We start from the raw sequence: 26462 nt of genomic DNA on the forward strand, positions 1-26462 counted from the left end.
CATTGCATGTTCTGATTATTAACAGATGTTTGCAGCTGTTTCTTCTCATTTTGAGTTGTGGCAAATCAGTACATGAAGGCCCCCTAAAGCACAATTCATTCACCTCATTAAGGTCAACTCTACTTTGAGGAGGCAGCTCTTCTCCAGTCATATTTTGAGTGGCTTCCAACATAAGGGGTTCATTTTCTAACACTATATCTAACAATGCTCCACTGCTAAGCATTCAAGAGTGGTCCACCACTCTTTCTTCCTAGGCTGTCTTAGTCTGGAAACTTAGCTGAAACCTTCCACCATGGGTGACTTGGCTGATATTCCAAATGCCCGTGACATAGCTTCCAGAATCACAGCAACACACAAACCACCACAGTACAACAAACTGACAGAAGAGTGGTGGTAGTGGAGTATACAAGTGACAATATGATGAAAACTGCTTAAACATTACCAAACACCTTGAGGTAATGAGTTGCTGTGCATGGGGACTTAAGACCAAAGTCTCAGGGGACACTGTGGTCAATTGGCATAACATAGTCCACAAACACAATATTCTACATTCTACTTTTATGAGTACTGATCGGGGTCTTGAAAGGTCATGGGTATCCATTTAAGGTGCAGCTACTCATCTCTCCTTGTGCAGAGGAAAGAAGTGTGATGAAAACTGAAAATGCTTGGAAGCAATTAGTCTAGTGGACTAATGGACTATGTGAATGAACATCAGCCTCCATGATCCTGAGACCAGAAAAATTATTAGACGGTTCCGTTGCCTCTACCAGCTGCTCAGAAAAAGATCACATTAGAAGGTCCTGGAAAGAGTGGAGGAAAATGTGGAACAAAACTAAAAATTATTTTTAAAAACAACAAAAGGCTTATTGGTTAGAAAGAGGCTGGAGAAACCCCAGACATGTCCTTGGTCACCTTTTAGGACTGGAACCAAACTCACCCTCATGGCTCAATTTTCAGCCAAGAACTAGATAAGTTGATAGAGTGGGTAACAACACTATTGATGTACACACCACCGAATGACCCATCATGCAAGATCAAAATGACAACATGTACCTAAGGACAAAACTCAGAAGGGCTGGGGTAGAAAGGGTAATGGAAACAAGAAACACAGGGAGGAAGTGGGATGTATGATGTTACATTAAGAAGATTGCAATCATTGAAATGAAATGAAATGAAATATAAAATTTGCTGAATGTAAAACTGGTGATCTTCTCTGAAAATCTACACTCTATTCACAATAAAAAGTTATTTTTTAAAAAATAAGTAAAATTTTATTTGAAATGCATTGTCTTAGTGAATGGGGATAGGATTGTTTTTTTCTGAATTAAGTCACACATCTGTAGAGTAATATTATTTATTGGTGTAATGAGTCAGCATCTGTTAGTTCAGCACCAATTCTAGTTCCACTTTTTTCATTTTTAAGGATATATGATCTGAGAAATAAGTTCATAGAAATTAAAGGTCTTTTTAATTATAGTTAATATCATTCGGATCTTTTCATGTCTTCTGAGATACTTAAAAAATTACAGAGATGTGTCACTCTAAAATGATGTATCAATGACACTGACAATGCTGAGTGGGATGAGGAGAAGGTGGTGATAGAGAAGAGATATGAGCAGATTTGTGTCAAAGGACCACTCTGGCTCTTGTACTGAGGATAATTTGGAAACTACTACAATAATCTAAGTGAGATAGAGGGGTGACTTAGAGTAGGGTCCCAACAGTGGAAGTAGTAAGACACTATGGATACATTCTGAAGGTAGAGAAGCTAAGACTTCCTCATAGACTGGCACCAGGAACACAGTATGAAAGAAGGAAAGAGGTCAAGGATGACCCCAAAGGTTTGGGTCTGAGTCATTTTCTAAGACTGGTAAAATACAAGAAGATCGGGTAATTAATGGGAGAGTACGATCAGAGGATTGTTTTCATATTCATCTACACACTTACCTGTTTTTAAGGAACTCTGGTAGCATAGTAGATTACGAGCTGGGCTGTTAACTCCAAAGTCAGCAGTTCAAATCTGCCAGCTGCTCCAATGGAGAAAGATGAGGTTTATTGCTCCCACAAAGATGTACAGCCTTGGAAACCCTATGCAAGGTTGCTATGAGTCAGAACTGACTCAATGGCACACAACCACCACCCTCTTTTGTATTCTCTCATTTCTTCTCAAAGATCCAAGTTCCCATCCATTATCATTTCTTGACCCCCACCAAGATGGATTGGCACAGTGGGAGCAGTGATGGACTCAAGCTAAACAAAGATTGTGAGGATGGCACAGGACCAGACAGTGTTTCATTCTGTGTGCATAGGGTCGATATGAGTTGGAGCCAATTCGATAGTACCTAAAAACAACAATCATTTCCTAAAGAACTTTCCTTAACATTTCTTGTAGTGCACGTATGTTGTTGTTATTGACTGTCATCAAGTCCGTCCCCTACTCATAGCGACTCTGTACACAATGAGATCCAACTGTTGTGATCTGTAGGATTTCACTGGTCAATTTTTTGGAAGTACTTCACCAGGCCTTCTGCCTTGTCTGCCCAAGTCTGGATGTTCTGCTGAAACCTGGGCACTGTGGGGAACCCAGCTACACACAAATCACCACTGACAGATGGGGTGTTTACATCCAAAAGTGACTGTTTACCTTGACTTGTCAGGGGAAATGAAGGTTTTGTGAGCTAGAAATTGAAGAATGAGTGGAGTTTTGTGTTTCTGTCTGATGCGAGTGTGTAAAATTTAAAGCTACAACCTTCATTCTAACACTATGGATATTCTTAATTAGTTTCAAAAATCCCTCTGTGTTCTCTGAATTTAACAGAACTTCATAGCACCCATCACGCCACTTTGAATTAAGTAAATACACACATTTGCAGCTAGGCAAAGTTGTATAGATACACTGCAATGTGCAGAACCCAGAAGGAGACCCATTAGTATACTGACCTCCAAGTCTTAGCATGGAGTCTCAACATGGGGTACTTTGATTCAGAGCCTTTTCCAAATGAAGGCTCCTACTTCTCTGACCAGAATAACATGACTAATTATTAAATATAACAATAACTTGATGGCTAGGCTTCGTCTCTCATACTTTGGACACATTGTCCGGAGAGAACAGTCGCTGGAGAAGGATGTCATGCTGGGTAAGGTGGAGGGTCAGAGAAAAAGAGGAAGACCCCCAATGAGATGGATCAGCTAGGTGACATCATTGATGGCATCAAGTGTGGCAGCGGTAGTGAGGTTGGCCCAGGATCAGATATTGTTTCGTTCTGCTGTGCATGGGGTCGCTATGAGTCGGTTCTGACTCAATGGCACCTGACAACAACAACAACAACAAATACACATGTAGTTACAAATTTGAATCACTCTGACATGCATTTTCATTTCATTCCCCATTTTCAGATGAGGTTATGAAGGCCCAGAGAAGTGTGTGACTTGCTCTATTACAGGCTGCTCTGTGGGACTTCGACCCAGATGTTGTGTTTCATGTTCAGATTCTTTCCATGTCTCTCATTAGCTAATTTAAGAACCACCACCTAGGGAAGGTCTTTTCTCACATAAATGATCTAGATTCTGTCCAGGAACAAACTCTCTCTATGCATTGAATAATTCTTTAAAAATTCAATCCTTCCACTGTCACTTTGGGGTCCTTGTGTGGCCCTTTAGGATAAGCACTGAAGCTGCTAACTACAATGTCGGTGGTTCAAATCCACCAGTGCATCCTCAGAAACCCTCTACAGGGTCATTATGATTGGAACTGACTCAGTGGCACATAATAACAATAGACGTCACTTTATGATATTAACAAACAACACACTGGCCATTTGCTTCAAAAGCACCTTAAATTTTTTAATTTATCTGTCTAGCACAAGGTTGGTTTATTTTTTCCTGTTAACTTGTTAACCATGAATTACATTTGTCATCTTGCTCCCATAAAGATTTACAGCCCTGGAAACCCTGTACAGGGTTGCTATGAGTCGGAACCGACTCCACGGCACATGACAACACCAACAACCTTCTAAATACTTATCACTGTGTACGAATAAATTTATTTTCCTATGGTATTTATGATGTTTTAATATACTACACATATATTTTAGAATGTGATCGCTAAAGGAAAATACAACTCATTTTGATAGGTTTTAGAACAGTGCACTCTCTATATAAAGCATGGAACAATACTCACAGGCAAAGAAAACACATCAGAGCTACCAAGGAAATGTGCACTAAGGCTACACCATCTCTGCATTACAGCTCTACAGAAGCCTCAGAAAATAGTATTCTCTTATACACGTGTTTCGGCACTTAACAACAACAACATACACGTGCTTAGCAGCTTCTTAATGAAATCTCTTGCTGCTGTGTACCAACAAGACAATCCTGACTTTTCAGACTTAGAAATCATGTGCTTTTGTTCCCACCTCCTCTCCTTTGAAGGAAAATAATTGAGCATGATACCAAAAAGCAAACATAGAATATATGCAAAATACGAGGCAATGAATTATTGTCTTCTGTTTAAAGGCGGACAGGTTGTAATGGACAGGGACACAGAACTGATGACATTTTGTGTTCTTACTGAAAACATATAAAAAAAAACAAATTAACGGTGCATGTTCCTGGTGTATACATTTATGCTGCCTTGCCCTCTTGAGCCTTGGCTGCACTGGTGGCAGCATCTCCCAGGCTTGTGTTTTGGAGACTGTAGTATACCATTTACATACTACCAGAGACTGGTCCAAGATATGAGCATCTGATCCAACAAGATCCAGTCAGAACCTTTTCCTTAGGGTCTGATATAGGGACATGAGGAGAGAGATGGTCTCTATTCCTAATGGATTGTAAACCTACAACTTTAAGTTTGGGTCTTCCAGAGTCCAACCTGGCTCTTAGGTATAAAAAGTTTACCAATAACAGAAGGAAAAATAAAAGACCAATATTTATAAAAGGCACACAAGAAGCACTGAAAGATGCAGAGAGAGAAAGCACCAACTTCCTCATTTGAGCCCTTCTGCAAGGTTGATGGTTCAAGCTCACCAGCTGCTCCTCAGAAATCCTATACAGGGTCACTATGGGTCGGAACCAACTTGACAGTACTCAACAACAACAACAAAACTTACCTATAACAGTTCAAAACTACCAGCTGTTCAGTGGGAGAAAGATGAGGATTTCTGCTTCCATAAAGATTTATAGCCTCGGAAACCCTGTACACGGTTGCTATGAGTCAGAACCAACTCCACGGCACATAACCACCACCACCACCTAGCTGTCTGTGGCTCCATCCTCAGAATTCCCCAGGTCATGAGGCAATAAAATTCCTTTTGTGTTTTTGCTGGTCTTGACTGGCTTTCTAGTGATTTTAACCAAAATGGTGCTGAGCAATTTAGTAGTCTGGATATGTCAGAAATACCTGGCTTGACCATGGAATTGGCTGATGGTTCAGAGCTCTACACAAAGTTTGGGCTAAATGTTACTGACCTGAATAGTATCCCAGAAGGGCTCAGACTATTCTCCAGCCAGAGGTAGCTTCAACTGAGGACTTGCCTAGCATCTTCTTCTCAACTTCCCTCAGGCCATGCAGGCCACACACACCAGCCCAGATGCACTTGAGCAATTTACTCAGTGTTGGAGCAGCCTGTGGCAGAATGAGAGCAACATAAAGAGTTAGTGAATTAGAGACTTTTGGGGTCTGATAAAACCTCAGACTGTATGATTAGCTGGCCCAGGTCCTTGATTTTAAATATGGGTAAACTAAGACCAGGAGGGACTAGGACACTTGTCCTTGGTCACCTAACTTCAATGCTGTGGAGGTAACAAGGGATGGATTCTTGTGTTTATTGAAATGTACTAAGCATTTCCCATGTGCCATAGTGTGTGTCTTGCATACATCCCTTTGTCCTCCAAACCACCCTGTAAGGTGGGGTTATTATTACTGTCATTTTCCAGGTGAAGACACTGAGGTTCACAGGCTTCCATAACTTGACACCAAAAACTCAGACCTTTGTTTCTTTGTCTTCAAGTCCTCTCCACCTTTTTGTCAAACTCCACATTGCTTCTAAATTCCTACTAAAAAAATACAATGAAAATCTGAAGAACAGTTATAATACAGTTTTAATGTGAAAACATCCCAAGTAGAGACTGACTAAAATATATAGGAAAGTGGCCTTATCTACAATCTCTGCACTATAAAATATTTCCAATTCTGATCTTTGGAGGAAATCTTAGTATAGATCCCAGCCTAAAAAGTGAAACGTATTACAAAAACACCAAGCCTCCAAACAAGTTCTTCTACTTCTACTATCATGCTAGAATACAAAGAAAGAAAAAAGAGGAGACTTCTACAGTGTGAAAATAAAATGTAGCTGACTTGCGCCAAAACAGTTATTTCTGGAATGTCTAGTTACAAAACCAGAGACTGTTATTAAAAAATCAAGCATTTCATTTTTTTCACTCAGGAAAAGAACTCGATTCATCAACTGGTGTGGGACTTAAGGAGGAGGAATACTTCTTCTCAGGATTGTGCAAAATTTCGTTTTATTTGAAAGGAAATTCTGCCATCTCCATGTCAAGAGATGCATAATATGCATAATCAATAAAGCAGGACTGCCAAAACAGCCTGAATTTTATCCTGGGACCTCCAGTTTTTATCCTGGGCTTGAGCATCACCTAAATCAGCTTTAAAAGGTTGTTGATGGCACTGGTTGGAATCTTCATCCTGGCCGTTATTGTTCCAGACAACAACAAAAGTGGAGTCCTAGTGTGATGCTGTAGGATTGCACTGGACTGCTAACTGCAAGTTTGGCAGCTCAAATTCACCTACTCCTCAGAAACCCCATATAGGGTTGCTATGAATCACAACAGCCTTCCTGGCACTTAACAACAATAAATGAGTGGTTTGGGGCAAATCCCTGAGCCCTAGTTTCCTAGTCTTTAAAATAATAATAATAATAATAATCCCTCCCTAAGTAAACTGAGTTCAAACAAGGTAATGTACATGAACACTTACCAAGCCCCACTTTGCCTCCACAGGCATTTCTCTCCTCTTGTTCCCATAGTACTTGATTGGCAAGTTTGTCAGAGCCTTCTCCACATACTCCTTAGTGGTTTATATTTGGATGGGAGCTTTATCAAGAGCTCCAAGGGCCTTTGCATTCTACAGAACTCATATCTTAGAATGGACCTGGTACTCACAGATGTTCAGTAAATATTGATTGTTGAGGATCTCCAGCTTCGTTTTGTTTTTCAAAGATCACCGGGGATGTCTTTGGAAAGTCCTAAATCCCTTTAGGAATCATTTGATGTGCTGGTCACCTTTTGATTAACTTAATTTTTGCTCTTCATTAAGTCTGGCTACAAATTTCGTTATTGTTGTTGTTAAGTGCCGTCGAGTTGGTTCTGACTCATAGCAACCCTTTATAAGGTTTCCAATGAGCGTCTGGTCAATTTGAATCTCTGACCTTGTGGTTCAAACTGACCACAAGGACAACAAGGTCCAGTGCAGCATCCTATAGCACCACACCAGGAGTACAAACTTAGCCCCCTCTTAAAGATCCAAACTCTTAAAGCAACCTCAGCCAAAGTATTCATTTGAAGAACTACTTCCTTCAGCTAATGTTGATTAGATTTTGTGAAATCCCGTTTTAACCTGGACCATATATTTCATTCGATTGTGCATTAGATAGCTATGAGGTAGAACTGACTCAACAGCACCTAACAACAACAATATGTAAACGAGAGCAAACTCACACTCACCACCAGGAATTAGAGCCCATGCAGCAGATTTGTCTTCCTGATCCTCAAATCAAGTACCCATGTGCTGCCTAACACTCTTAAGAGCCAGATAGATGAGAACCCATTGCAGTGAACAGTAGTACAGGCCAGTTAAGTAGGGTGTTTACAGAGTCATTTTGGAGAGTGATGTCTGAGTCAATAGCATTGCGCGCATCTACTATTTAGATGAGGAAACTTAGACCTCAGCATCAATCCTGAGCAAAACTGTTTGCTCACAGTGCATTCAGTTTCACGTGACTGCAGTGGTTCTCAGAATATAATTCTCAGACCAGAAGTATCAGCACCACCTGGAAACGTGTTAGAAATTAAAACTCTTAGGTCTCAGAAGCAGCATGTCAGCACTATTTTGGTGGCCCAATCTCATGCCATCTTACAAGAGAAGGGAATTCTATGCAGATAGAAGCCAACTAGTAGAATCTTACCAGCATGTCTTTCTAGAACCTAAGCCTGCCACAGATCTCTGGAACAATGGCTTAAGCATGACTCCTAAAGTTTCTCAGGACATCTCATCAACCCCATGCATAAAGTAGAGGATCATAATGTACCCTGGAGGGGAGAAAAGGAGACCAAAGTCTATGCAGATCCCATTCCTGACCCACGTGGCACTGCTGGCCCTGACTGGTCCTCAGCCCTGGAGAAGCACTTAGAAAATGTTGAAGTGATGGATAGACGTCAAGTAACAAAAGCCCATGAGATGGGGTGGGTGGAGGGTTGGGAGAAATGGGATTTGTGGCTTGGGGCCTGGGGTAAGAATCTCCTTTGCCCAGGCTGAAGGGAAATATTACTATTGGCTTCAATCTGCACAGACTTTCCTGATCTCTTCAGAAAGAGGTACTTTACAGAGTCGCTCTAAGTCCAAATCAACTTGAAGCCAATGAGTTTAGTTTAGCTACCTTTCATGATGCTGTACATGCTAACACAGTGACAGGATGTATGTCTTTGCATGTCTGCCTCCCCTACTATGCCATGAGCTCCTTCAAAGAGACTGTCCTGCTCATCGCTGTGCCCCAGAGCCTACCATAGAGTCTTGTTCACCAAGGAGGTCTCGTTTTGTTTTGTTTTTAAGTAGTAGTAGTAGTAGAGATGGAAAGGAGCTCTGGTAGCGTAGTAGTTACAAATCAGGCTGCGAACCGCAAGGTTAGCAGTTTGAAACTACCAGCTGTTCCATGGGAGAAAGATAAGGCTTTCTGCTCCCATAAAGATTTACAGCCTCAGAAACCCTGTGCAAGGTCACTATGAGGCAGAACTGACTCCACAGCACACAGCCACCACCAGTAGAGAAGGATCCCTTCTATAGTATAGTATAGTAGTGGGTTATGCATTGGTCAGCAATTTGAATTCACCAGCTGCTCCACAGGAGAAACATGAGGCTTTCTGTACTCGTGAAGATTTATAGCCTCAGAAACCCTATACAAAGTTGCTATGAGTCAGAATCAACTGGACGGCATACAACAACAGCAAAGAATAAAATGAAAATCTATCCAGTGATGCCTTACCTGTATGAGAGAACAAATACCTTTGGGGTTGGGACAACAGCCTCTGGCAGCTAGCCAGGTAAACCTAAACTTACAAATTCAAATTACAACAATAAAAATTCCCCTGGACCAGCAGCTCTGTAAGAAGTGACCAAGTTGATAGGGTCAAAAGTCATGAGGTGATGGAGACACAATTGAACACAGACCATTTAAAGAGCAAGCTTTGTTGACAGTTCATGTGATGCTGGTCAAAGTTAACAAACACAGATGTCACCTCTATTTTTTCCCTTAGCTCTTGTCAGATCCTGTCTTAGATAATGAGGTCTGAGTTCAATCTTCAAAATTTAATAAAAAAGGAAAAACATTAAAATTACAAAGGTTTTGAAACCAAAGTGATAAGAAAGATTAAAATTATTAGAGAAGTAATTCCATTTTTAGTAATTACCTTGAGAAATTAACTAAGAAAATACATAATTTTTTTAAACCACAAGAAAGTTTGCAGGACATTTGTTTAAAATCATGAAACATTTGAAAACAACATTTCAAAACAGGTCAGATAAGTAAACTCTATACACTTGATGTGGTACTGTAGGATAAGCACTGGACTGCTAACTGCAAGCTCATCGGTTCAAACCCACCAGCCACTTACTCCTTGGAAACCCTCTATAGGATCCTATGAATTGGAACTGACTCCACAGCAATCAACAACACTTGATAGCCATTTTTAAAAATGATATAAAAGTAAAAACTATGGAATTATATTCAATGATAGCATTATTAAAACAGTGAAGTTATAACATGTTGTTGTTACTGTTGTTGTTGCTGTTGTTGTTAAGTGCCGTCAAGTCAGTTCCAACCCACAGCGACCCTGAGCTTGAACCACCAATCTTGCAGTTCAAACGACTTTGCAGTCCAACGCATTAGCCCACTGCACTATACCAGGTGCCTTCAAGTTGGTTCCAACCTATAGTGATTCTATGCACAACAGAATGAAACACTACACAGTCTTTACCATCCTCAGCAACCATTGTTACTGCCACTGCGTTGATCCACCTTATTGGGGGTCTTCCTCTTTTACACTGATGCCCCACTTGACTAAGCATGATGTCCTTCTGCCGGAACAAGTCCATCCTGACAACATGTCCAAAGAATAAGAGATGAAGTCTTCCTATCCTCCCTTCTAAGGAACAGTCTTGCTGTACTTCTTCCAACACAGTTTTGTGTGCTCTTCTGGCAGTCCACGGCAGTGACAATATTTTTCACAATACCATAAATCAAATGCATTGATTCTTCTACAGTCTTCCTTATTCATTGTCCAACTTTCATGTGCATGTGAGGCAATTGAAAATACCATAGCTTGAGTGAGGTGCACCTTAATCCTCAAACTGACAGATTTGCTCTTCAACACTTTAAAGAGGTCTCTTGAAGCAGTTTGCCTAGTGCAAACATCTTTTGATTACTTGAATGCTGCTTCCATGTGTGTTGATTGTGATTCCAAGCAAAATGAAGTATTTGACAGCTTTGATCTTTTCTCCACTTATCATGATATTTTTTATTGGTAGAGTTGTGAGAATTTTCATTTTCTTTACAAGGTTCAATCCATATTAAAGTAAATATTTCAAGTCCTCTTCACTTTCTGCAAGCAGGTTGTGTCATCTGATTATTGCAATTTGTTACTAAGGCCTTCCTCCAATCCTGATGCCATGTTCTTCTTCACATAGTTCACCTTCTCTGATTATTTGCTCAGCATACAGATTGAATAAATATAGTGAAAGGATACAGCCCTGATGCACCCCTTTTCCAATTTTAAAGCATTCAATATCCCCTTGTTCTGTTCTAATGATTGCCTCTTGGTCTATGTACCAGTTCCTCATGATCACAATTAAGTTAAGTGTTCTGGAATACACATTCTTCACAAAGTTATCCATAGATTGTTATGATCCACACAACCGAATGCCTTTGTATAGTCAACACAGCACAAGTAAACATCTTTCTGGTAATCTCTGCTTTCAGCCAAGATCCTATTCTGAATCTGGCTTGAATTTCTGGCAACTCCTCTCAGTGTACAGCTGCAATTGATTTAAATTATCTTCAGAAAAAATTTACTTTGGTGTGATATTAATGATACTATTTGATGATTTTTGCATTCTGTTTGGTCACCTCTCTTTGGACACAAATATGGATCTTTTTTATTCAGTTGGTCAGATAGCTTTCTTCCAAATATCTTGTCATAGACAAATGAGCGCCTCCAGCACTGCATCAGTTTGTTGAAACATTTCAATTAGTATTCCATCAATTCCTGGACATTGTTTTTCAACAGTGCCTTCAGTGCAACTTGGACTTCTTCTTTTGATACCATCTGTCCCTTAATCACACGCTACCTCTTGAAATGGTTGAGCAATGACTAATTCTTTTTGGTACAGTAAATCTGTGCATTCCTTCCATCTTCTTCTTTTTCTTTCCTAATAAGACTAAATGTATTCAATACCCTAGCAAAAGTTTTGATTATAAGTATCCACCAGTATAAACAGTACAAAACAGATTTTAGATTTCTAATATATTAATACATAGTGCATGGCTACATACAGTAACCCTACAGGCAAAGAGAGGTGGAAGGGGGAAAGAAGACTGTGGTTGAGATCTAGACATAAATAACTAAATACAGAAGCTGAGATAATCCATATTATATTATAGTCTACCACCAATACTGCAGAAAAATGTACAAATAAAAATAAGAGACAGAAAAAAGAAACCATTTCAAATACAACTCAGAAGGAAGATGGTAAGGCTGGGAGTCCCACTCTTGTAATACACCTCAAAGCCTTTGGGAGAGTCACCCAACTCACTATGTAATCTGTGCACATAGTGGTACATAGCATGGAGGTTTTCATGAAAAGGAAGGAATATAAAATCTTCAGTTTAGATAATGAAGTATAAAACTATAGGATGGACATAAAAATTGGCTCACTCCTTATTGATACTTGTCCCATCCAATTTTTTAAATCCAGTTTTTAAAATAAGCACTCAGTGTTGTTACTATTAAGGTAGGTAAAATGCTCCTCCCTCAATTACAAACTCTTAACTACCAGCCGCTCCGCGGGAGAAAGATGAGGCTTTCTACTTCCGTAAGGATTTACACCCTCGGAAACCCTGTACAGGGTCGCTATGGGTCGGAACCGACTCAACAGCACTTAACAACAACAACAACTGGTGATAGTTTTTTCCTGAACTTTCAGAAAAGAGGCAATGAGAGTACTTTGGTTCGGGGTTCAAGTGAGAGGCCTTTCATGAAGATTTTGGATTTGAAGCGATTCGTTCAGAATTTTTTTTTTTTTTTTTAATCAAAATCTCAATGTTCAAAAGGCTTGACTAGGAGAAGCCAAACAAAATCACCCCACTCAGCATTGACATACACCTCTTTTCTTTTAGTAGAATTTTACTTTAAATATAGAATGAACAAAAAAAAAAACAAACCAAATAAGTCAAAACAAATCAAACACCCACTCTACACAGATAAAACCTTCACAAAGGTCAACTGAAGTAATCCAGAGCTAAAACTGAATTGTGCCGATTTTCGAATGAAGTTGCCAAACAGTCATATAACACAAGCAAAAGTTAATTATTTACACACTCAGCAAACCCTCTAAGAAATGCGCCCCAAGAAGCATTCACCTTTGTTTTATAGCATCCTGAAGGCTTGCACATTTTATTTTCCAGATCGTTTTTTAATAGAGTGTGTTTGTACTCCATCATGCAGTAAAGCTTTGGTACCAGTTTAGGACTGGTTATCCCAAAAACTTGGCATTTTCCCAAGAGACGCTTTGACTCTGCTTTAGAGGTTTCATATAAATAAAATCTTTATCAAATATTAATATGGAGGGAGGTCAAACTGGATACAGCATATACAGTCAAATTACCTCTCTGTATATTTAGTCATTACTTTCTACTTCAAGGTATTTGTGCCTAAAACCTAAGTCTGTCCTGCTATTATTTCAGTAGTATAGGCTTGAATCTTCAGAATGTTGGCAAGACCTTAATATTTCAAAATTATTAACAAATAACCTTTAGGGGCAAGTCCGTGTTACTGAGTTATGACAAATTTATTATCATGAGGGAAAACAAGTGTAGCCAGCCATCTTCAACAATGCCCCAGCCACTGCTTCCCAATATAGAAAGACTCAAACTACATACAGTTTATCATACAACAAAATTTCATCTGTCCCCTGAAACTCCCCTTTTCATTCATTAGAAGGGGATTAAAAAAAAAAAAAAAAAAAAGACTTAAAGAGCTTTACAGCAGCATTTAGCTTTCCTATGAAATACTCAGCATCTTAAATATTATGTGTACACTTTTTGTGTATGAACTAGACGCAGGCTTCAAAGTTTGTGGAACTGAGGAGAAAAATAACCCATTCAAAACCACTCTACATACTGCCTTTTTGGCAGAATAGCAAGTATCCAAGTTAAAATAAGAGTGTTACTTTGTTGTGTCTTTCCAAATTTAAGATTGTTTTTGTTCCCTTTCTACATAAAGCTCAGTCACCACTCCTGAATGGAGATGGGTAGGGTCCCTGGCCCCAGCTCCTCTGGCTTCTCAGCAGTTGCTTTCTTCTTGCAGCTGCATGGCTTCACTAGATGTGTCAATGAGGATTTCCCCAAAATGGCCTTAATAGATAATCCCCACACCGTATTTTCTGTCTTTTCCAGTATATAAAATCTAAAAAGGAAAACACTGGTGTTCTAATAGAGCCAGAAGCCACCTCTGTATCTGAACCATCATCTGACTGGTTACTGGAACAAGGAGACTGGGCTGGAGAGGCACTTGAAGTAGTACTGTGAGCATCAGATTTATGACATTTAAATTCCTTCTGTAGTTTACTGACTGGTTGCTTTTTATCCTGTTTCCAGATAGAGTTTTCACTTTCTTTGGTTTCAATGTAGTTTTTAGACTGGGCCCTGCCCTTGCATCTACCACATGATTCCATTTTTTTTTTTAATTTTTTTGATCCTGCTGGCAGCGTCTTCCATCTTTTCACAAGCAAGACACAGGTATTGCAGCTGTCTCCTGAATGAGTCTCATGCAATCCAAAACAGCTCTGGAAGTCCTTCTCATAGCATTTCCTGTCAGTGAATCCAGAACTCACTCAAGGACTTAGCTCTGCAAATATGGAAGCCATCTATATTTCAATACATCTTTGGCTTGTGAAAACCAAACTTGTTTTCTTCTGAGCAACAGTCTTCCAAAAGCAGCCTTTCGTGTGCAAAAACATTCCCAAGATTCGGAGTGCATGCCAGACCAGACCCCTCCTCCTCAAACTCCCTTGTCTAGAAAGATTGTCTCCTGCAGTTCTGAAGTTGCTCCCACTGGCTGGGAAGGTGTAGATTCCACTTTCCTCCATCTTCTTTTGATGGTTTCTGCATCATTCAATATTTTGCCCATACAAACATTCAATATGCCAAGTCAAGGCTTAAAGTTTTTTTTTTTTTTTCATTCTTTCAGCTTGAGAAATACCAATCATATTCTTCTCTTTTGGTTTTCTAACTCCAGGTCTTTGCACATTTTATTATAATACTTGACTTTATCTTCTTGAGCTGCCCTTTGAAATTTTCTGCTCAGCTCTTCTGTTGTCTAATTTCTTCCAGTTTCTTTAGCTTCTCTATGATCAATGGCAAGTTTCAGAGTTTTTTCTGACATCTATTTTGGTCTTTTCTTACTTTCCTGCCATTTTAATGTCATTTTGAATTCTTTCTGTGTGATGTTTTTGATATCATCCCACAACTCTTCTGGTCTCTCATTAGTGTTTAATGTATCAAATCTGTTCTTGAGATGGCCTCTAAATTCAGGTGGGATATAATCAAGGTCATATTTTGGCACTTGACAACTTGTTTTCATTTTCTTCAGCTTCAGCCTGAATTTGTACATGAGCTATTGACAATCTGTTCCACAGTCTTGGTTTGGCTGATGATGTTAACTGTCGCCATCATTTCTTCCCACTGATGTAGTTAATTTGATTTCTGTGTATTCCACCTAGTGAGGTACAAGTGTATAGTTGCCTTTTACATTGTTGAAAAAAGACATTTGCAATGAATAAATTGTTGGTCTTGCAAAATTCTATCACACAATCTCCAGCATCATTTCTATCACCAAGGCCATATTTTCAAACTACTGATACTTCCTGTTTATTTCCAACCTTCAATTTCGAATCATCAGTAATATCAATGCATCTTGATTGCATGTTTGATCTATATCAGAATGAAAAATTGGTAGAATTCTTTCTTCAGTTTCCTCATTACTGCCTTTAATGATTGGTGCGTAAATTTGAATAATAGTGGCATTAACTAGTCTTTCTTGTAAGTGTATGTATATAATCCTATCACAGACAGCATTGTACTTAAAGATAGATCTTGAAATGTTCTTCTTGACAATGAATGCAACATCATTTCTCTTCAATGTCTCATTCCTAGCATAGTAAATCATGTGGCCAATTCAAAATGGCCAATACCAGTCCATTTCAGGTTACTAATGCCTAGAATATCATTCTTAATGTGTGACATTTCATTTTTGATGATGTTCAATTGTCCAAGATTGATTCTTTGTACATTTCAGGTTCCACTTATTAATGAATGTTTGTAGCTGTTTCTTCCCATGTTGAATATGCCACATTAGTAAATGAAGGTCCTAAAAGCTTAATTCCAGCGACGTCATTAAGGTCAACTCTACTTCGAGGAGACAACACTTCCCCAGTCATATTTTGAGTGCCTTCCAACCTGAGAGGCTCTTCTTCCAGCACTACTTCTAACAGTGTTCCACCACTATCCATAAGATTTTCAGTGGATAAATTTGATTGCTGAAAGTGACCAGGACATGAAATAATTAGTGATCAAGATCAAAGACCACAGCCTTCGGTATGGGTTGCACCTCAATGTAAGAAAAAAAAATCCTCACCACCTGACCAATAAACAACATCCAGATAAATGGAGAAAGATTGAAATTTTCAAAGACTTCACTTTGCTCAAATCAACCATCAACACTCAAGGAAGCAACATCCAAAAAATCAAATGATGTAATGCATCTGCTGCACAAGACCTCTTTTAAGTGTTTAATAACAAAGGTGTCAGTCTAAGGACTAAGGTGCACCTGACCCAAGCCATGGTATTTTCAATAGACTCATATGCATGTGAAAGCTGGACAATGAATAAAGAAGACTGTAGGGGAATTGATGCATTTGAGTCACGGTGTTGGAGGAGAATATTAAAAGTACAATGGACAGCCAAAAGAATAAACCAATCTGTGTTGGAAGAAGTACAGCCAAAATGCTCCTTAGAAATCAGGATGGCCAGACTTTGTCTCTCATATTTCAGACATTATCAGGGTGACCAGTCCCTGGAGAAGGACATCATGCTTGGTAAAGTGGAGGGCCAGTGAAAAAGAGGAAGACCCCCAACAAGATGGATTGGCACAGCGGCAAAAGCAATGGGCTCAATCGTACCAACAACTGTGAAGTTGGCACAGGACGGGGTAGTGTTTCATTCTTTTGTGCATCAATCAGGTCATTGTGACTTGGTACTGACCTGATGACACCTAATGACAACAACAACCATTCAGATGTGGTTTGCCTCTCCTTCTTCCTATTCTGTCTTAGTCTGGAAGCTCCAATGAAACCTGTCCACTATATGTGATCCTCTGGCATTCAAAATGCCAGTGGCATAACTTCGAGCACCACAGCAACACACAAGCCACCACAGTACCACAAGATGACAAACACGTAGTGTAGATAGCAAAATTCAATTTTTATAAATCTATATGTGCATAGGCTTCATGGTGTGGTGCTATAGGATAAGTACTGGACTGCTAGCCATAAGGTTGGAAGTTCAAAGCACCAGCAGCTCCTAATAAACCCTATACAGGGTCTCTATGAGTCTGAACTCAAAGGCATTTGACAACAACATGTGCAAAAATACACATAGACAAAGTCTGAAAGGAAATATAGCAAAGTATTAGCAATGACTATATCTATGAAGTCAAATTATAGATGTTTAATTTTCTCATTTGCTCAAATTTAGTGTCAATGTACTCTAAAATCACCTTGTGCTACTTGTATAATTGTTTTTATAACCATAGCTGGAAATTAGCACTGGGTACAATGGGGGAACTATTATAAACTTGATTTTCCTGGAGCATAAAATAGATATATAAGTAAATTAGACATAAGGCCAAAGATTGTTGTTGTTGTTAAGTGCCATCACATTGGTATTGACCCATAGTGACCCTGTATAGGGTTTCCAAGGAGCCACTGGTGATCTTGAACCACTGACCTTGCAGTTCACACCAACTTTGCAGTCTAGCACATTAACCCACAGCACCACACCATGACTCATCATAAGACCAAAGGTGGGCTAAGGCAAAGATTCGGAGACTCTACAGTTCCAGGTTATGAAAGTTCATCTTTATTATATAAATAACAGGATCACTGAATATTTTTTAATCAGGGTAAAGACTTGAACAGAGGTACAAAAATATTTCAGAGGTATAAAGTGTTTGGTGACTAATTTTATTGGGTAGAAAGTCAATATTTCTACCCAATAAAAATATTTCAAACTATATTTCAAAGTCAATATTTCAACTATAATATCTGAAGCATAAGGCAAGGGACTGACAGTGGTGGCTTGAACAGGTCTGAAAAAAGAGGAAAAGGAGACAATTGGAAATGCAAAATCAAGGATTTGATAGACTGGGGAGATGTCCTCTGGCATGGGAAACTGCTACTGTCCACTCTCTTTTCAGAGGACAAAAACTTTTTTAATGTGTGTATGTGGAAATTTGGAGTCCTGGTGTGGAGCTGTTAGATAAAGCACTGGACCCCAAGGCCAGTTTGAACCACAAGGTCAATTGTTCAAACTCACCAGCCACTCCTTGGAAACCCTATATAGGGTCACTATGAGTCGGAACTGACTCGATGGCACTTAACAACAATAGTATGTGGAAGTTTACACAATTCTTGTAATGTTCATAATGCCTTGAGAAATATGGATTAAGAAGGCCAAGTTTAGCAGCTCTGAATCTATATAAACTTTTATTAATTTGAGATGAATAAATGGAAATGCTGTTGTTGTTAATGGTCCATTTTGATCATGTTAGATTTTCTTTTTGACAATGAAGAATTTCTGGAGTGGAGCCAAAGAAATCCCCATCAGAAAATCAGAAGGAACTATATAAAAAGCAATCCCTTTAATCCTAGGCATCTAAAGCTAAAAAGTCATTACAGAATCCCAGAACCTGAAAAAGAGCAAAGGAAAATGAAAAGCATAATAATTTTTTAATCTTTTCTTTGATATTTTCATATAATTCTTGATTAATTTCTCCTTTGCTCTTTTCTGAAGAGCTAGCATGCTTTGTCTTCTTAATATATTCATAGTCATTGATCATCAGATAAGCTCTTTTGGTTCATTCCACACTGGATTTTATTTAGAAAGAACTGAAATGAAGGCTGATGTGACTTCCCATTGACTTCATGATCTTCACTCCAGCCTGGAAACATGGTACTATGAAATATTGTTCTGTATAATCACTGACCTCAGAGGGTATGCTATTGATGAAAGTGTGTGAGACTACCCTGTGTCCTCGGTATTTAAAAAACAAATAGGGGATCTTCTAAAAATTAAACACTTATGTTCATCAAAAGATTTTGCCAAAAGAGAACCTGCAGACTGTGGAAAAAAGTTTGGTTCTGATATATCCCACAAGGTCTAATCTGTAAAATTTTTTTAAACTTCAACACCTCAAAAACAAAAAGTCAACTAAAAAATGGGGAAAGGACATGAACAGATACTTCACCAAAGAAGATATTCAGGCAGCTAACAAATACATGAAAAAATGTTTGCAATCGTTAGTGATTAGAGAGATGCAAATCAAAACTACAATGAGATATCACCTGACCCTGGCAATAATGACATAAAATTTAAAAAGAGAGAGAGAAAACAAATGCTGGTAAGGTTGTATGGAAATTAGACTGGTGGGACTGAAGAATGGTATGAAAATGGTATGGTGCTTCCTTACAAAGCTTGATATAGAAATACCATATGATCCAACAATCTTAGAGGAATATCCTAGAGAAATAAGAACAGCAACACAAATAGACAGATGCACACTCATGTTCATTACAGCATTATACACAATAGCAAATGGATGGAAACAACCTAAGTGTCATCAAGGGATGAATGGATAAACCATGGAATACTACCCAATGATAAAGAATAACAATGAATCCATGAAACATTTCATGGCATAGATGAATCTGAAGGACATTTTTCTGAATGAAATAAGTCAAACACAAAAGGGTAAATATTGTTTGAAACCACTATTATTAGAAGTCAAGACTAGGCAAAATACAGTTCATAAAGATAATGTTCTACAACCTAGTCTATACAGGTGTCATCTAAGTGTCTGTCTCTAACTAAGATGCTAATAAGAAAGAAGATCTTAGAAAAAGATCTAGGAAGCATGCATCCCCAAATGCTTGGGGAGAAATGTCTTAAGGGTCACCATAAAACTTGTCCTAGGAAGCCTGCAGTGCTCAGGTGAATGCAGATCTTGTGGATCATGTGATTCTGAAGCCACTGGTTTTCTTTTTTGAAGCTATGTCTTCTGAGATGAACAGTCAGGACAGCGGAGTGGCACAGCTCTGGGAGCTAAAGGCATCGTTACGTACATAGGTCATCTGGGCAAAAGCTTTTTAGCAGAATAAGATCTGCTCAAAGTTTCTGAACAAAATATCTCCCTTCATCCAATGAAATGTTTATTATTTTTCAATATTCTAATATCTTTATATTGTAGGCAGAAGTGCTGTCATCAAATGGTAATATTAAGACATGTAAATGCCATTTACAAAGCACTTTTACAAAATCTATGTGTTTCAGTAGGATTATTATTGGGTGCCGTCGAATCATTTCTGACCCAGAATGAAACATTGCCTTGTTCTTCGCCATCCTCACAATGTTTCCTGTGTTTAAGCTCATTGTCACAGCCACTGTCTGCCCGTCTCTTTGAGAGTTTTCCTTTTTAGCTAACCCCCTACCAAGCATGATGTCCTTCTTTATAACATGTCCAAAGTATGTGAGAAGTTTCACAATCCTTGCTTTTAAGGAGCATTCTGACTGTACTTCTTCCAAGACAGATTTGTTCATTCCTCTGACAGTCCATGTATATTCAATATTCTTCATCAACACCATAATCTTAATACATCAATTTTCTTCAGTTTTCCTTGTTTATTGTTCTCAGGTGTGTTGAAAATACCTTGGCTCGGGTCAAGCATACCTTAGTTCTCAAAGTGGTATATTTGCTTTATAATGCTTTAAAGAAGTATTATACAATAGATGTGCTCAATAAAACTCATCACTTAATTTCTTTAACTGCTGTAGCACCACAGGATAAGTAATGGACTGCTAACCATAAGGTTGATGGTTCAAACCCAATAGCTGTTCCTCAGAAACCCTATACAGGGTCAATGCGAGTCAGAACTGACTCGATAGCACTTAATAACAACATGAGAATTGATTTGGATTCCAATTCAAAATTGGCATCAGTGGGGTTTTTTTTCCATTTATCTTTTTTCTTATAAGTATTATTATTATCACTATTTTGCCAATCAGAGCCCATCAAGCCTAAGATTCCAGATCCTTTAACTCTAAATTCCCTGCTTTCTGCACTATCCCCAATAACTTACCTTGTTGAGTAGGATTCTACAGTAATATTTAACCACCCCAGGAGATCCGCATCAGTCTTCTGATGAAAATTCACAGCAACAATGGCATTGGAGCACTATGGGACAATATGATGTGCTTGAAATATGTCTCCCCAAGTCTGTGACTACCATGTGAGTATTTACAACAACTTGCATCTTTACTGCTTACCCAGAGACCCTCAAAGACATATGTCCTCCTTTACTATACCCCTGAACTTAGAAAAAGGCTTGACCTCCATGTATATCTCCTGAGAGAATTCAGGAAACTCCTTAAAATGAGAACTGGAATGGATCCATTCTAGAAGTCCTACCCTAACCATGGGCTACCAAGTATAGCATCTCTTACAGTAATTTGTTGTTACAAATACTACCATAAGTCATAAATTTAATATTTATTTATGTATAATAAGGGTAGCACAATGTTTCTTGAGTGCTTTCTGTGTACCAAGCATAGAGATAAACACATTATCCACATTGTCTCATTAACTACTCTTGGAACAATTCTATGATCTATTACCATTATCGGTACTTTACAGATGAGAGTATGAAATTATGAAAGACTGGATAATTTTTTTGAAGTCACAAAGCTAGTAAAGGATGGAGGCAGAATTCAACCCCTGATCTGTCTCACTTCAGAGCCTAGCATGTCATGTGTTGTTGTTGTTGTTGTTAAATGCCGTTGAGTCCGTTCTGACCCACAGCAATCCTGTACAGGGTTTCCAATGCATGTCATTATGAGTCTTTTAGTATGCTCTTGGAATCCTTGATTTCTGGTGGAGCAGTCCTTTTTCAAAGCACCCTAAGAGGCACAGAATTCTAAAACTCTATGTTCTGCTTTCCAAAAGTTGCATCCCTCATTACTGTCTTGTACCTTCCATTTTAGCTTGCCTTCCAATCCTTTGTTGTTGTTGTTGTTGTTGTTGCTGTTGTTGTTGTTGCTGTTAACTGCCATTGAGTCTCATAGCAACCCCGTATAGGGTTTCCAAGGAGCAGTTAGTGGGTTTGAACCACCAACCTTGTGGTTATCAGTTCAGAGCTTATCCAACAACATCACACCAGGACTCCATCTATTCCTCTAGTCCAGCGAAATCACTAAGGCAAAGCTGGCTGAATTCATCTCTCAGACCCATCTTACTGAGCATCTGGGGGCTACAGTTTCTCAGAAACACCTGCGTGAACCTCCTAGCTCCTATCTGATGGACACTCTAGCACCTAGGTCCTGTCTGCAGAGAAAGATGCCAGGGATTGGTCCACCTTAAGACACATATTCAAGCCAGACTTTCCACATCTGTGCTTACCACCTCAGTTGTGTCTTCAAATTCTCCCAACTTCCTTTAGGAATTCAAGATGCAAGAACACTCAACGTGCAGAAGGCTAACACTGTAAGGTTTTATAAGGGTCTATAACTCGACGGCACTTAACAACAACAACAACAACAATACATAGACCAACTTTTAAAAAAACCTATAGTATCTAGTAACTCATGCCCAGGACCCTGCCCCTGCCTATACTGACATTTTCACTTATGTGGTACTCATCTTTCTGTTTGCTTTCAGTTCAATCTTCCATCCTTCTACTGATAGCAGCTCTCTGTTTCAGAAGACTAACATCTGAAAGCCCCATTTTGTCGGCCCCCTTGCCTACTAGTTTCTATCTTGTTTCATCAAGAGCCTGGGGTTGTGTCTGGGTCAAGGAAAGATATTAGAAAAGGAGTAAGGGAGACTCCAGGATATTTCTCCCCCTCTTTCTGCTTTGGGTAATGTCGCCAGCAGAATTTGCTTCACCTCCATGGTTCCAGACAGCCCCTCCCTCTGTAGTTCAAGTCCCACTGAGCAGCCCCCCATTTTGATTCAGTTCTCACCAGGTGGTCCTGCCTTCTAGTCTCTAGGTCACCACTTTTTCCATTTGTCACTCTAGCCCAAGAGTAGTAGCTACCTAGTGTTGCTAATCTCTGGACTTCCTTACTCTCTGCTGTTCAGCCATACAGCTCTTCCCAAAACTTCATAATTAGTCCCCCATTCTAAATTCCTTCTATTGAACTACCTGGTGAGAATTCTACTCTCTTGGCTATACACTGACTGATAGCATGGGTCTGGGTGAGAAGAAGATAAGAGAAAACGCAAACCTACTGCCATCGAGGCAACACTCACAGAAGCAGCAGTCAAGATATCAAATGACGTATTCCAATAGGCAAATCTGCTGCACAAGACCTTTTTAAAGTGTTGAAGAGCAAAGATGTTAGCTTGAGGACTAAGGTGCGCCTGACCCAATCCATGGTATTTTCAATAACCTCATATGCATGTGAAAGCTGGACAGTTAATAAGGAAGACCATAGAAGAATTGATGCTTTTGAGTTATGGTGTTGGAGGAGAATATTGAAAGTGCCATGGGCTGACAAAAGAACCAACAGATCTGTGTTGGAAGAAGTGCAGCCAGAGCAGTTTGGAGGCCAGGATGGCCAAACTTCATCTCTCATACTTCAGACATATTGTCAGGAAGGACCAGTCACTGGAGAAGGATATCATGTTTTGTAGGGTGAAGGGTCAGAGAAAAAGAGGAAGTCCCCCAGTGAGATAGATTTGCAAAGTGGCAGCATCAATGGGCTCAAGCGTGGCAACAGTTGTGCGGTTGGCCCAGGACCAGCCAGTGTTTTGTTCTGTTGTACATAGAGTTGCTATGAGTCAATACCAACTCGATGGCACCTAACAACAACAACATTCTATGTGGAATGATGTGAAGGGGCCACACAAAAGGATTCTGGTACCATGTTGTTGTTAAGTGCCTTCGAGTCAGTTCTGATTCATAGCAACCCTGTAGAAGGTTGTCAAGGAGCAATTGCTGCACATGAACTGTTGACCTTATGGTTTAAATCAACCTTGCAGTCCAGCGCATTAACCCACAGCACCACACCAGGACTCTGGTGTCATAGGGAGCAGTAAACTCCAGCCTGGTACCCAAAGGGCATTTGCTGAGCACCTCTAAAACTTTTACACCTTTTCTAACATAGAAGAGTAATTCCTCAGGAGCTGGAGTTTACCATCCTGGTTAATGCTACACGCACCCAAGGTGAAATATCCTCAGGATTTACACTATTGGATGTAGGGGCTATCCTGTGCAATCCTGGGTGTTCTATCCACTAGATATCAATAGCACTAGACAACCTATCATGACAACTGAAAATGTCTCCAGACACAGTCAGTGTGTCCAGGGTTGAGAATCACTGACTTAGAAGAAAGGAGCGTTTGTTTGCTTGGCATATCCTCTGTGTCGCACTTATTTTCCTAGGGCTCAGGTAGAGTGCTATGGCCCTAGAGGGTGAAGAAACGGTCAGGATTCAAGGTCTCCAATCCCTGTGCTGGTCACCCTGCTCAGAGCTAACACTACTGAGCTGAGGATCCATCTCAGTGTCACCAGGACCACTGTACAATTCCAGAAGGTGCCACTCACATGTACTTCTGATGTGAAGCTATGCAGTGCGTCAGTCATAGACGCCACCAGTTCCCAACCATCTGTCCCCAGCTGGGAGAAAGCATCTTGGAAAGAAGGAAGAATAAAACTAGTAAACAATCAATATGGGTCAGGAAATTATGAATCACTGTGTCTCTGTTTCAAATTGGGATACCACTTCCAGATGGCCCCATAATTTTTTTCTTTAACATTTGTTTTGTTGTCTAAGTACTTGAAATTGGGTTACATGAAAACCATAGAGAAACTTAGTGGTGCAATAGAACGAGTTTGAGATTATCCACAAGGGCTGTCTCTGGCCTTAGACAAGGTACTTAACCCCCAGTCTGTGTTCTACTGGTAAATTAAAATGATAGCAATTATTCGTGCCAGCGTACTGTGAAGATTAGTGAAGAAATTAGATAATGAGTGCACATGTGCATCATAAAGATTGCATCACACAATGCAAACACTGCTCAATTTCACTAATAGTTGATGTCACATGATAGCTTGCTAACTTTCTGAGATTTTCTTTTCTAGATATTAAAGACATCCTTTCTAAAATGTATTGACTTTGGACATTTTTGAAAATCTTTTCACTCATGTAAATTCACACCTTATGCCTAAAGATCATAAAGCTTTTCCTATGGCATGGGATTAAACTAATAGTCTTAGGGATAGTATAGTGGGAGGGAAAAAAGGCCCTTTATATGAATCTTTTTAGAATTTACCCAAAGATTGCCTACCTTTAGCCTAAGGACACTTTTTTCCTAATTATAAAAGCAATATGTGATCAAATTAAAAGATATAAAATCACAAGTAAGAGGAAAACGCCCATTGTAATACCACATTCTCAAAATAACCACTACTGGCACATTTTCATCCATTCTTTTTTGATGCTATATACTAGTGTGGTACTGTAAGATAAGCACTGGACTACTAACAACAAGGTCAGTGGGTCAAACCCACTAATCACTCTCAGAAACACTATTCAGGGTGGCTGTGAATTGGAACCAACTCAACAGCACACAACAAACAACCTACTATTGTGTTATGTGGTACTGGTATTGTACTACATGTCCAATTTTATGCCTTCATTTTCTCAATTAAAAAGCATAACCACTGAAAACACTGGAAATAATTTAATGGCTATATAATATTCCTGAAAACAGATGTTCCATAATTTATGAAAGTTTTTTGTTTTTTCTTTGTGTTTGTCCTTTTTTAATTTTTTGCTTCTAAATTCCTAAAAGGAGAATTATGAAATCCAAGAGCAAGCAACTTTTTTCAAACATTCTGGGTCTTGATTTATAGGAAGGAGCCCTAGTTCTTAAGCACTTCACTGCTAACTAAAATGTTGATAGTTCAAATCCACAGCCACTCCACAGGAAAAAGATTTGTCAGTCTGCTTACAGGCTAGGAAACCCTATGGGGTCACTCTGTTCTATAGGGCAATGATGAGTTTGAATCAACTCAACAGCAACAGGTTCAGTGTTCTCAATTTGATTATGCATTCATCATCAAAAAGAACATTTTAAGATTTATCTCAAAGTTTGATGCTGTCTGTGATGAGATAAAAATCCAAATGCCTGCAAGGAAGACCAGTGAAAACAACTGCTATTCAAATGTATGCACCAACCAGAAAAGCCAATGAAATTGAAAAACTCTACTAAGACTTTCAGTCTGAAATTGATCAAGCATACAATCAAGATATAATGATAATGATTGTTGACTGGAATACAAGGTTGGAAACAAAGAGGAAGGATAAGTAGTTAGAAAACATGGCTTTTGTGACAGAAACTATGCTGGAGCATGCATGACAGAATTTTGGAAGACCAATGATTTATTCATTGCAAGTACTTTTTGTAAACATCATAAAAGACAACTATACACATAAACCTCACCAGATGGAATACACAGAAATCAAATTGACTACATCTGTGAAAAGAGTCGGTAGAATATTTCCATATCATCTGCCAAAACCAGGCCAGAAGTAGACTATGGAGCAGACCATGAATTG

The 26462-nt window shown here is 39.2% G+C and overlaps 2 pseudogenes; one reads left to right on the forward strand and one right to left on the reverse strand.

Annotated features, from left to right (window-relative positions):
- The window catches only part of LOC102835087, an 11143-nt pseudogene extending 7628 nt beyond the window's left edge, over positions 1-3515 (forward strand).
- A 10281-nt stretch (positions 3516-13796) lies between these two features.
- Positions 13797-26462, reverse strand: part of LOC102835463 — a 68054-nt pseudogene continuing 55388 nt past the window's right edge.

The sequence above is a fragment of the Chrysochloris asiatica genome, unplaced genomic scaffold (assembly GCF_000296735.1).
Source record: "Chrysochloris asiatica unplaced genomic scaffold, ChrAsi1.0 scaffold00113, whole genome shotgun sequence".
In the NCBI taxonomy this organism is placed as follows: Eukaryota; Metazoa; Chordata; class Mammalia; order Afrosoricida; family Chrysochloridae; genus Chrysochloris; species Chrysochloris asiatica.